Source organism: Macaca fascicularis, chromosome 2 (genome assembly GCF_037993035.2).
Source record: "Macaca fascicularis isolate 582-1 chromosome 2, T2T-MFA8v1.1".
NCBI classification, from domain to species: domain Eukaryota; kingdom Metazoa; phylum Chordata; class Mammalia; order Primates; family Cercopithecidae; genus Macaca; species Macaca fascicularis.
In genome coordinates this window covers 189,705,395-189,717,816 of record NC_088376.1, presented here as the reverse complement: position 1 = coordinate 189,717,816, position 12,422 = coordinate 189,705,395, and the positions used below count along the sequence as shown (strand labels likewise).

The 12,422-nt window shown below is 36.0% G+C and overlaps 1 protein-coding gene across 5 annotated transcripts in view; it reads left to right on the top strand.

Moving 5' to 3' along the window:
- EPHA3 (EPH receptor A3) overlaps window positions 1-12,422 on the top strand; it is a 359,434-nt gene that overhangs the window by 151,179 nt on the left and 195,833 nt on the right. Inside the window, exon 1 of one of the 5 annotated variants that reach the window (XM_074033787.1) lies at window positions 7,435-7,501. The exons of the other annotated variants lie outside the window; for them this stretch is intronic. The gene's annotated coding sequence lies outside the window, so the exon portion shown is untranslated. Of the gene's footprint in view, window positions 1-7,434; window positions 7,502-12,422 lie in introns of those variants that run through there. 5 annotated transcript variants of the gene reach the window in all.

The window sequence follows — 12,422 nt, the reverse complement described above, 5'->3', positions numbered from 1 at the left end:
ATTATGAGTAATGCTGAAATGAGCATGAGAGTGCAGATATCTTTACAAGGCTGTGATTTCATCTCCTTTGGGTATATACCCAGAGGAGAGATTGCTGGGTGTATATGGTAGTTCTATTTTTAATTTCTATGGAACCTCCATACTCTTTTCCATAATGGCTAGACCAGTGTACATTTTTGCCCACAGTGTATTGGGATTCTCTTTTCTCCCCACCCTAGGCAACATTTGTTATCTCTTCTTTTTTTGATAATAGCCAATCTATTGGGTATGAAGTGATATCTTATAGTGGTTTTAATTTGCATTTCCCTGATGATTAGTGATGTTGAGCACCATTTCATATACATGTTAGCTATTTTCATGTCTTCTTTGGAGATATGTCTGTTCTGGATTTTTGCCCATTTTTAAATCAGGTTATTTGTTTTTCTGCTATTGAGTTGTAGGGTTTTTTAATATAAATTTTGGATATTAACCCCTTATCAGATATGTGGTTTACATATATTTTTCCAGTCTGTAGGCTGCCCTTTGTTTGTATTTGGTTGCATTTTGTCAATTGTTTTCTTTTCTATGCCAAAGCTTTTAGGGTATAAGATTTACCTAAAGCTTCAACAACAAAATTTAACAATATTCTTCAGCTTGCACTATTGACAGAACATAACATTACTCCTTTCTTTGCCTTTTTGTTTGCACACAGTCAAAATCTCCCTCTCTGCTGACTTCCACACCAGACTGATTCATGAATGGCTCCTGTTTCCCATTGTTTCCTGTTAGGACTCTATGGTCCTTCACAGCATTTCCACTGAAATCTTTGAGGCCATCCTGCTATTTCTCAATACATAGCAGCTGCTAAGCTATCCTGCTGTCTTCCATTCTCTGCACGTTTCCTTCTGTGGAGTTATATTCCAACAAAGGCTCCTGACATGCTGGCTGAGCTTGCTCTTCTTACAATGCCATTTGATTTTCAGCAAGGTTTGCTAGCAGATGATGAGATGGCAGAGGAAGCCAGTTATGGTATTTGCTATTAGTCTCAGTCTTCAAGAGACTGTCAGGACTTCCTTGTTTGAAAATCTGCTAAAAATTATTTTATATTCTTCAGAATTATTTGATTTTATTTTAACACTTGTATATTCTTTTTTCTTGATGCTCTTAGAAATGGCACTCGTGCCTCAGATTGTCTTTATACCTGCATTTTTTCCCATCAGAATGCTGACCTCCTGCCTTGTTCTTTGTATGTTCAGCTCCTTTGAAGGCTTCAGCCTTCAGTTAAAAGTAATCTGCACTGAGAACTGTTTCCTTGCCCCTGGATTGAAAGTACACTTTTACTTGTTCTTTTCCATGTAGACCTTGCTTACAACTTATTATTTTTCATGTATTTTTACGTTGTGTGGATTGTCTCTTTTCCAGAGACATGCATGCTCTGTAAGAGCAAGGGGATCTTTGATTCCCCACTGTAGCCTGTCCCCCAGCACAGGGTTTGTATATAATAGGTGCTCAAAATAAATATTTTTTAAATAAATGGATATTTGAAAAAAATAATTTCTGGATGCTATTAAAGCATGTACCCAGAAAATAATGATTTGAACCCAAAGTGGCCACAAGTATCAGATACGCACTCATTTATAACTCTATTATATTGTACTTACATCGCTCTTTGAAAGCCATTTTCAGTCATTTTATATTTTCAAGTAGTTGTTTAAAAAGTGATACTATTAGTTTGGTGCAAAAGTAATTGCTGTTTTTCCCATACTTTTAATGGCAAAACCAGCAATTACTTTTGCACCAACCCAATACCTTTAACCATCAACACACAGACCCCCCACACATACATATGAACACACACATTAATTGTATAGCATTGTTAATAAAATATCGATATGATTTAATTGGTTTACCTTTTTGAATGTCTACCTCCAAAGATAACACAAAATATACAATAGGTTAAGTCACAATTTTAGTTTTCATTGGGTTATAACCCAAATAATATTATAACTAGTATCAGAAGGAACTTTCATATTCATGTCTACATGGCCTACGTAATATCAGCTCTAACTCTTCACGGATCACTGTCATCAGTATTCACAGTAATAAAAATAAAAATATATCAGGATATTTACTCTCATGAGAAACTGTTTGTTTCCCTGGGCTGCTGTAACAATTTACTACAAACTGGATGACTTAAAACAACAGACTATCTTTCTTAATTGTTCCGGAGGCTAGAAGTCTGGAATCAAAGTATTGGCAGGGCCATACTCCCTCTGAGGATTCTAGGGAAAATGTTTCCTTTGCCTCCTTCTAGCTTCAGGCAGTTGCTGGAAATCCTTGGCATTCCCTGGCTTGTAGTTATGTCACTCTAATTTTGGTCTCAGTCTTCATAAGGCCTTAGTCACAGTGTGTGAGCATTTTCCTGACCACTTTATGAGAATACTAATCATTAGGTTTACAGTCTACCCTAATCAATACGACCTCATCTTAATGTAACTAATTATGTCTGCACCTTTTGAAACAGGATATTTCCCTGACCGCTTCGCGTCAGGGATGCCTTGTCTACTCAGCCCACCTCTCTCAACTCCTCACAGCAGAGAGTGCATGAGTGAACACGGCGGTAACTGGAGTCACCCGCACTGGAACCGGCCGGCCGTTTTGGTGGCGGCAGGATCAGACTCCATTCACTCGCACCCACTGCGTTCCACCCACCCTGGGAGGGAGCGTGCAGGTGAGAGGGTGCAGAAGCCAGAGCAAGCCTTTTTGGGAGCCGGCCAGAGCGAACTCCGTTCAGGCCCTGCAGCAGCAGCCAAGCAGGGTGCATGCAACTTCCGAAGCCCCAGAGGGCATGTTACGGCGCTCTTTTTTATTTTTTTTTTAATTATAGTTTAAGTTCTGGGATACATGTGCAGAACGTGCAGGTTTGTTGCATAGGTATACACGTGCCATGGTGGTTTGCTGCACCCATCAACCCGTCATCTACATTAGGTATTTCTCCTAATGCTATCCCTCCCCTGTCTCCCCACTCCCTGTCAGGCCCTGGTGTGTGATGTTCCCGTCCCTGTGTCCATGTGTTCTCATTGTTCAACTGCCACTCATGAGTGAGAACATGTGTGTTTGGTTTGCTGTTCCTGTGTTAGTTTGCTGAGAATGATAATTTCCAGCTTCATCCATGTCACTACAGTGCTCTGTAGCTCTGCTGTCTGCGGATGGCCTAAGTGTTAAGACTTCAGTTGGCCTTTAGCCTTTTCGTGTGAGGAGGCCGCCCTCCACCAGCAAGGGCAAAAGGCCAGTGTGATAGGCTTTTGTATCCACACTTCTGGCTCCCAAGCTCTTGTACCGCATCCAGGAAAAATGAGGTTGCACGAACGAATTGAACGATGGTAAATGCAGCGGATTTTATTGCTGCTCAAAGTGACTCTCAGCAGGAAGAGGAGCTGAAAAGGAGATGGGGCAGGTAGGAAATCTTCCCCTGAAGTCTGGCCATCTCGGGCCAGATTCATCTCTGAAGTTATGCTGTCAAGCTGCCCCTCTGAAGTCAATCTGCTTCTCTCTGACATCCACCCATAGTCCCCAATGCCCAGCTGCTTCTCCTCTCTGTCAGCTGAATCTGAGGTCTTTCTAGACACATGATGGGGGCTGGGGTGGGCCATGGGTACTTTAGGAAAAGACAACATTCAAGCAGGTAAACAGGGATACATGTTCTTATTTTGAGCCACGGTTTCAGGCTTTTTGGCTTGAGAATGGGGTTTCACTGTGGACCCTCCCTTTTCTTCCTAGAATTGCTCTGCCCCTGTCCCTATCACTATTTCCAAGTTAAGGTTACATTCTGAAGCTTCAGGTGGACATGAATTTCTATTTCAGAGGAGGGGATGCGTTACTCAACCCAGTAGAGTATGCCCTTTGTCCTCAAAATCCATGTCCATCCCATGCGCAACACGTCCTGACATTCCCAAAAGTCTTAACCCATTCACGCATCAACTCTAAGTCCAAAATCTTATTTAAATATCATCGGTTCCAAAAGTTTCAAATCTTATCATCTGAATCAAGTATGGCCAAGACTCTGGGTGTGATCTATCCTGGGGCAAAATTTCTCTTCATCTGTAAATGTGTGAAACTCTTAAATGAGCTATCTACTTCCTAAATACAATGCTCGGATAAGTGTAGGATAGACATTCCCATTCTCATGGGGGAAAATAGAAGGAATAAAGGAGTTCCTTGTCACAAGCAAGTCTGAATCCCAGTAGACAAAATTCCAATGGGCTTCAAGGCCTGAGAATAGTCCTCTGTGGCTTGATGTTCAATCCTATGAATCTGCAGATTCCTGGTCAGTCCTGCCCTCTGTTCTCTTCCCCACCAACTCCCACCTCCCTTCTACTCCTTGCTTAGTGAAATCCTACTCATTTTTCAGTCTTAGTTTAACTGTTACTTACATGTTCTAGTGTAGGTGAGTTCTCTTTTTATAAATTATCACATAAACATTCATTCTTATCTTTGCTTACTAGAAATTATAAAGTAGAATAATTTCACAAGTAAATTAAACCCTGTTCCCCCAAGTAGTATTCAGATGAGAACAGGAGAAGCTTATGTCTTATTTGCTGTTACATCCGCAAAGCATAGGTCTATGCTTGCCACATCCTAGGCTCTCAGGAAATATTTATTGAATTAATGAATAAAATGGAATTCTGTCTTAAAAGAAAACAGTAGGAGTTTTTTGCCTTTTGAGTTAAAATAACATCATGGGCAAAATACCTGATTGCATGTTGAAGTTCCAAAGAGTCATTAAGAATATTGATGAAATGAAAAGGTACTCCTGTGCTTTAAATTTTTTTATTTTTTTATTTTTGTCGGCATATAGTAGGTGAATATATTTATGGGGTATATGAGATGTTTTGATATAACTCTTATGCTTTTAATGCAGTAATTTGAAGATTTCAGACACAATTGCAGACATTTAAAATTTTTAACAAATCCTTTGGAAATTGATTAGAAATTAAAAATTATGTTCAGCAATAATGTAGATAGACTCTCCCATAGGTGTTTTGGCCTAATTTAATTTTTGTTATTATCATCATTTTCTACTGTGAGTTCATCTCTGACTTGTACTAAATAAAAAATGCAACAAATCTTCTTTCCAAAACTACACTTCCCAAAACTGGTATTATAGAACATACATAGCATTTATTTAGAGATGCATCAAGAAAAATGGAGAATCCCTGGCCAAATAATTTTGGGAAATGTCATATTCAATATCCTCCTTCAACAATTAATTTTCATGAAGTTCGTTAGTGAGATGATATTAATAGCTCTGTGTAGTTATACAGAAAAAAATATTTTCTAAAATAGTTGCTCCTTCAAAAACTTTCATTTTAATATTTTTGTAAATATCTTGATACACCATTATTTTATAAAATAATTTTGGCAAAATATGTAATGCAAAATGTGATACGGCTTTTATTATGCAAATTAATTTATATTCTCATTTAGGATAAAGCAGTTTAACAATGCCTTGTTTCAAATACATACAACCTGAATTCTTGTTATATCTGTTTATTTGCTGAAATTATAATTTTAGAGAAAAGTATAGTAGAACCAATTGTGTAATTCCTGACCCAAGAGAAGACGTCAAGGAGTAAGCAATGTGTCACTCCTTTTGTCATGTGGATATTATGAAATCTAGTTCATTCTCAGTAACTGTCAAGTCTTGAGAATGAGCATTGATTAGATACCTGGGCAACTTTCCTTTTGTATCCTCTTCGTCCATGTCAAAGTTTCTCTGCCATTGGGGAATGTGATACTAGGAAAAAATTCCTGTAAGATATACACAAGGTAATTTCTATTTCTCATTTCTACTTCAGAAAGTTTTAGGATTTGATTGAAAATTTGCTTAGGAACGTGTTGCTCAGGATTTTCCAGTCCGATGGACACTACCAGAAGATATATAAACACAATTAAATTCCTAGCTTAGCTCTGAGCTCTATCTTCTGGACTTCAAGATAATCCAGAGGGGCACAATCCTGCCAAGACACACTAAACTCATTGAATAATAAAAATAGCATAAAGTATGAACACATTTAATATTCATAAAAATTCTATGAAGTAGGTATTTGTATTGATTTCATTTTATAGATAAAGAAACTGAAAGCTACAGTTCAAGTCACCCATCCTAGGCCACACAGTTACTAAGTGAAAGAGATGAGATTTGAAACCAGGTCGTCTGGTTCCTTATTCTTAATTACTACACCCTACAGCCATCATGTTCATTGGAAATTATTGTTTTATTGAAGCCAGCTTAGTTCCCTGGTAGCTGAATTTATATTCACATTATTAGACTTTAAAGAGTTCTGTTTCACATTTTAGTGTGTCAACGTTGAATTGAGGATTTAAATTCAATTTTAGCATAACACATAAATCAGTGAACTTCAATTACTACAGATTTTGACTAAAAGTGTTTTGATTTTTTTAAAGTAAATACTTATAAATTAACTCCCAATTTTTCTCTAACCCTAAGAATATAACTTTTCTTACATAAGTAGCATATTCTGTCATCGCTGGTAATTTCAATGCTTTCTTTATGTTTCTTTATCCTTGATGCTGTATATTTTTATGTTCTCCTTTGATCTCTATAATTCTTCTGATATTTCTCTTCAGACTATAAACAATTGGTTTTATTAAATACATAATCATTTAAAAAACAATTCAATAACAAATGACTAGACACACAAATTAGCAATGAAAAATATGATCACACACCAAATACACTATGACATTCTCAAAACGCATTTTAATGTGTTCTAATACAATTTTCTTCAGAAGTAGAAACTCACCTATTCAACCTTGAAAGGGCTAAAACCTCTGAAAGTCAATGACTTAAAAAAAAATTTTAAATAGTATTTCATTAAAAACATGAAATTGTCTATTGTTTTCTACCACTTCTCATATTATTCTTGGATGCATTTTTCCTCAGAGAGCGTAAGACAATTTGCAGAGTATAAGCAAACTGGATGAATAAAAATTAGATCCTTTCTAAGGCAGAGCTAGAAAGGAAATGAGATAAAACGTGTAACAGAAGGTGAGTGAAAACAAAACAGGAGTAGTAGGTAAAGTAAGCTTATCTTGCCAAATGTTCGATTATAATAGTTGTAGTATTAATGATAGAAACTTTAGGAAATTTAAGATGGTAGACATCATTATAATTTTCTTTGTAAGTACATTTGAAAAAGATGTCTGTGTACTTCAAGTGGAAGGGAATGAGGGTTGACTCAAAGCATATAATTAATTATCCTTGGCTATTTTACACTGTGGTTAATTCAGATGTTACTCTCTCAGGAAGACAGGGAGAAACTTCATTTATTCGGTCTGGAATCCTATTCTCATTAAAAAAGAAAGGCTTAGGCACCTACTGACTGACACAAGTCACAGCCCTGCCATTCCCCCGGAAGCCAGGAAGCAGAATAGCAAAGAAAAAGTGTTTCTAAATGAGCATTAAAAGCCCTTCACCATGGAGGAAGCTACATTGAAGGTAAAGTCTTGGCAAGGAAATATTGCTGTTTAGCTATATATTTTTTTAAAATTAACTTTATGAAGGCTGTCCTGGTATGTTTAAATAACATAAAGTCAAGGTTTGGTTTATTTCTGTTTAAGCTTTGGCTTGCTTTTTTAATAAAAAATTTTAAATCCATAAAAAATTAAAAGCTTAGAATAAATGAAGGCCAAGCTGACTGAACGTTTTATACTAGAATATTAACAGTTGCTGAGGTGATGCTGAGCTTAATTTTGAGAAAAGAACAACAGATAAACCAATATGATAACATTTTGTTTTAAAACAGTGTGATTCCATTAGGCTACAAGTATGTTTTGTTAGTAATGTTAACTGATTTGAAGCTCTCTTTGCTGTTGTTCTCATTTCACATTGACCTTCAGTAAAGTTTGCAAATTGTTACAATGATGGAAAAGATATGTGCAGTTCCTAATAGCTAGGATGGGCTTACTGATATAGGTTAAGAAAAATTACGAAGTTAATTACTTGTGGTAGGTTGATGTAACTCAATCCATTTTTCCTAGGGATGCATTTAAATGCCAAAAGAAACAATTCACTTGCCCCAGGCCACACAAGTCAGTAGCTCAGGGTGGTGTTTGAGAGGGATTAAAATTCACAAATTCTGACACCTAGTCTACTAAACCACATCAGTTCAAACTGCCCTCAGTAGATCAACTTTCTTCTTTCTGGAAACATGTGCTTCCTAATGCTATTGCTGCTGAAAGATATGTCTGTTCATGTGGCTAATCTTCATTGCTTAGAAATAATAAGAAAGGCTCTCTCATCTTAACGAAGTTCAGTGCAGTCTCAGAAATTTAAAGAGATACTTCAAGTTTCTAAAAACTCCCAGTTTTATTTTCCTTTTTCTTATTTCTTGATATGTGTGGTCTATCTGGTTTTCCATGTTTCTGTTTTTTTTTAAGCCACCAATAATTTTATCATATAATTAATGTGTTTGAAATTAAGAAAGTTGAATTCACTTTTAGTAGTGTAGACAGTTACACTATTATAAATGATATCTTTGACATATTTAAAAAGAAAACCTACCTGCTGATTTTTGAGGAAAAAGAAATCTTGTCTATAGCACTTTAGCTGCAACAGTATATCAGCCGAAGTATTAGAATTTTACAGTGTTCTTTGAGGAAAGTGAAATTTATTATTGGCTTTTATACACTCCATTATTTTCACAAAGTGCTATAAAATAATTTTACAAGTTTTTTTAAACCTTCCTGTGTTGTGATAAATGACATAATTTTTCTTATTTACAAGTTAGGAAAAAAAACAACCTCAGGTCAAAGCAAGGTTGTGTATTTTATACAAGGTCATGTGTCTTATACAAGGTCATAGGATAAACCCACGGGCATTAGTTAGAGTTTTAAAAGTTTATATAGTATTATGGCATTACTACTTTTACCTTTCTATTCTTTTAAACATCACTATCTACTTCAAGTGTTGCTTCTGTAAATCTACTGACCAATAATATCTTTTAAGCATTCAATGTATATCATGGGCAAGACCCAGTTTTAAGTGCCTTACATTGGGTAAACAATCGAAATCTCAAAATAACTTGTAAAGAATACTTTTTACGCATTTTACAGAGAGATTGACGCACAGAGACTTTATTATGACATGTCCATATCCAAAAAAGAGTATAGAACAGTGACTTGGAACATTAGTTCTCAAAGTGTGAATTCCAGACCAATAGCATTGGTATCATCTGAGAATATTTTAGAAAAGTAAATCTTTGGTTCCCACCCCATACTGAGTTAAAAGCTTGATGTACAGGGCATAGAAGATAGCTTTTTATAATTTATTATTATTATTATTGTGGACACAGGGTACTGCTTTGTTACTCAGGCTGGTCTCAAACTCCTTTTTTTATGTGATCCCCCTACCTTGGGCTCCCAAAGTGCTGTGATTATAGGCATAAGCCACCCAGCCTGAGTGACAAAAATTTTTTAAGAAATGATTTTGATGCATGCCCTTGTCTGAGAACTACTAGTTCAGAAGATAGAGTCTAGAGATAAACTGTCTGCTTTTGACTCACAAGATTTTCATTTACAAGGTTTGTGGCTTCAAGTCATTGGTTGGTCAGGGTCTAAGTTGGGTTATTTTTAGAATAACACTGGCAATACTAGTAGCTCTTCAATGAGGCTGTCAGAAGGACTAAATGTGAAAGCCCACTTCAGGTAGGTAGTATATCTTCTGTGAATACCAAATCCAAAACTCTATTATTTATAAGATTGAAACTAATTATTATATAAAAGATTCATTAATTTAATGTATTAAGGCATTCTGCATGGTACCTGACACTTAGTACATGGTTAGAAACTGATATCATGTTATTATTGTTATTACTACTACTATGATTCATCATTATCACTGCCAGTCATTATTTGAGTTGTGGAAAACTAGGCTATTGGTTTACCTATGACCTTTATATGCAGAAATCCCTTTCCACCCTCCTTCTGACAGGACTTCCACCCACTGTCTACTCATTTGTGTCTGTCTGTCTTTGGCCAGCTGTTAGTCCACCTGTTCTTTATGACTAACTGTGATAGCCATTTAGACAGCTTCTCCTGATCTACAGCCAGTCTGATCCTCACTTCTGTCTTATTTCCTTAAGGAGACATGCAATAATGTTTTAAATTGTGTAGCTTGAGTATGAATTCAATCCACCATAAATATTTAAATGCATGCCCTCTCTTATTGATTGTGTTTCTTTTCATTGAAGTTAATAAAACTTAAACAAATACATGTGATCAAACTCATCTGTGCCCCAGAGTTGTAACTTTTTGAATGAATTCAGTGTAAACTTGCAAATATTATACCTTCAAAATTTCCTCTGCATGTTAGTTTTTCTTCTGTTTATTTCTGATAAAAATTGTCTGTGCTTTTTGATTAAAAAGCAAACAAAACACACTGGGCTCCTCTAGTGAATTGTTTCTCAAGCTACAGCAATAATGCTTTTCTTTAATCAAGTTAAAGAAAACTGATATGGAAAGAATAAGCCCTCCCTACTATCTGTAGCTATTGTACAAACAAAATATAGATTATACTCACCATGTTCTGCCTTATTAATGTTATTTCTCCTTTATTAATATTGTTGTATGTTCTGCTTGAGCATTGAGACGAAACATCTGTTTATTCTTATTCTTCGGGAAATGTTAGGTCCAATAATATTGAGGAAGGCACAACTTTACATATAAAGTCACTATATTACCTTTTGTATAAGCAAGAAACCACAAGACAAGACAAAAAAAAAAAAAAAGGTTAGGTGGAAATGGCAATTTAGTGTGGGGTTTTTTAAAATGTGAAGAAGGCCGGGCGCGGTGGCTCACGCCTGTAATCCCAGCACTTTGGGAAGCCGAGACGGGCGGATCACGAGGTCAGGAGATCGAGACCATCCTGGCTATCACGGTGAAACCCCGTCTCTACTAAAAAATACAAAAAACTAGCCGGGCGAGGTGGCGGACGCCTGCAGTCCCAGCTACTCGGGAGGCTGAGGCAGGAGGATGGCGTGAACCCGAGAGGAGGAGCTTGCAGTGAGCTGAGATCCGGCCACTGCACTCCAGCCTGGGTGACAGAGCGAGACTCTGTCTCAAAAATAAAATAAGATAAAATAAAATAAAAAATAAAATGTGAAGAAAATATTGTAATTCCCTGGCAGCATACAGCAAAGTTAGGTATATTTCTGAATGGTGTTCATGATAAATGTATTTTTCTTATTTTTTTTAATGACTGAAATTCCTAAGGCTAGCTATCACATGGAGGAGTCAAGAAACCTGCAGGAACTTGGCTTTCTCTCACCTTTAGTGTTCTTGAAACTGGTCATGTCTAATATGCTTTAGATCTCTGGATTTATGTTCAAGTCTTCCATTTAACTGGTAGTACGTAAAACAAAACATATACTGTTTTTCTCTGCCTCTATTTATCTCCATCCGTACCGATGGCTGATGGTTGATTGTAATATGTTGAAACAGAAGAATAGCAATAGAAACAGACAAAGGAGGAGGATAAGAAGGGGAAGGAAAAGCAGAAAAGAAGAAAGAAAGAGAAAAATACTTACCAGGAATAAAAAGAAATTACGAGAAATTAAAAATAGAAAATTCCGTCAAGCGTGTCACTTTTATACTGGGCCCTTGAACAACCTGGGCTTGAACTTCACGGTTTCACTTATACATAGATTTTCTTCCACCACTGTCACCCTTGAGACAGTAAGACCACCCCCCCTTTCCTCCTTTTCAGCTTACTTAATGTGAATACAATGAGGATAACATTTATCATGATCCACTCCCATTTAATAAATAGCAAATATATTTTTCTTATGATTTTCTTAATAACTTTCTCTGTTCTCTAGTTTGTTGTAATAATATAGTATATAATACCTATAACATACAAATATGCATTAATCGACTGTTTAAGTTGTCAGTAAGGCTTTTGGTCAACAGTAGGCTATTAGTAAAGTTTTTGGAAAGTCAAAAGGTATGCATGGATTTTCAGCTGCATGGGAAATCAGTGACCTTAATTCCTGCATTTATCATTCAAGGGTCAACTGTATTTTTTTGTACCAACTGTATTACCAACTGTATTACCATTTCTTTTGGCTACAATCTTTAAAAATGAAAATAAATTCTATTCTTTTTAAAATTTTAAATAAAACATTTTATAAGTCATATAATTTGGCTAATATGTCATACAGTTGTGGTTGTATTGATAGATTACACAAAAATTTCATCAGCCTTTAAACTAAAGCCCTCTCTTAAAAATGATGCAGTGTATTTCAACTTTGCCTTGTTACAGTGTCAAGAAATTTTAATCCATTAAGAGTTGTTAAGAAGTGAAAAATAAGGCATGTGCTATGCCAGATTTTTAAGTGTGCATGTGTTTGCTCTTAGACAGA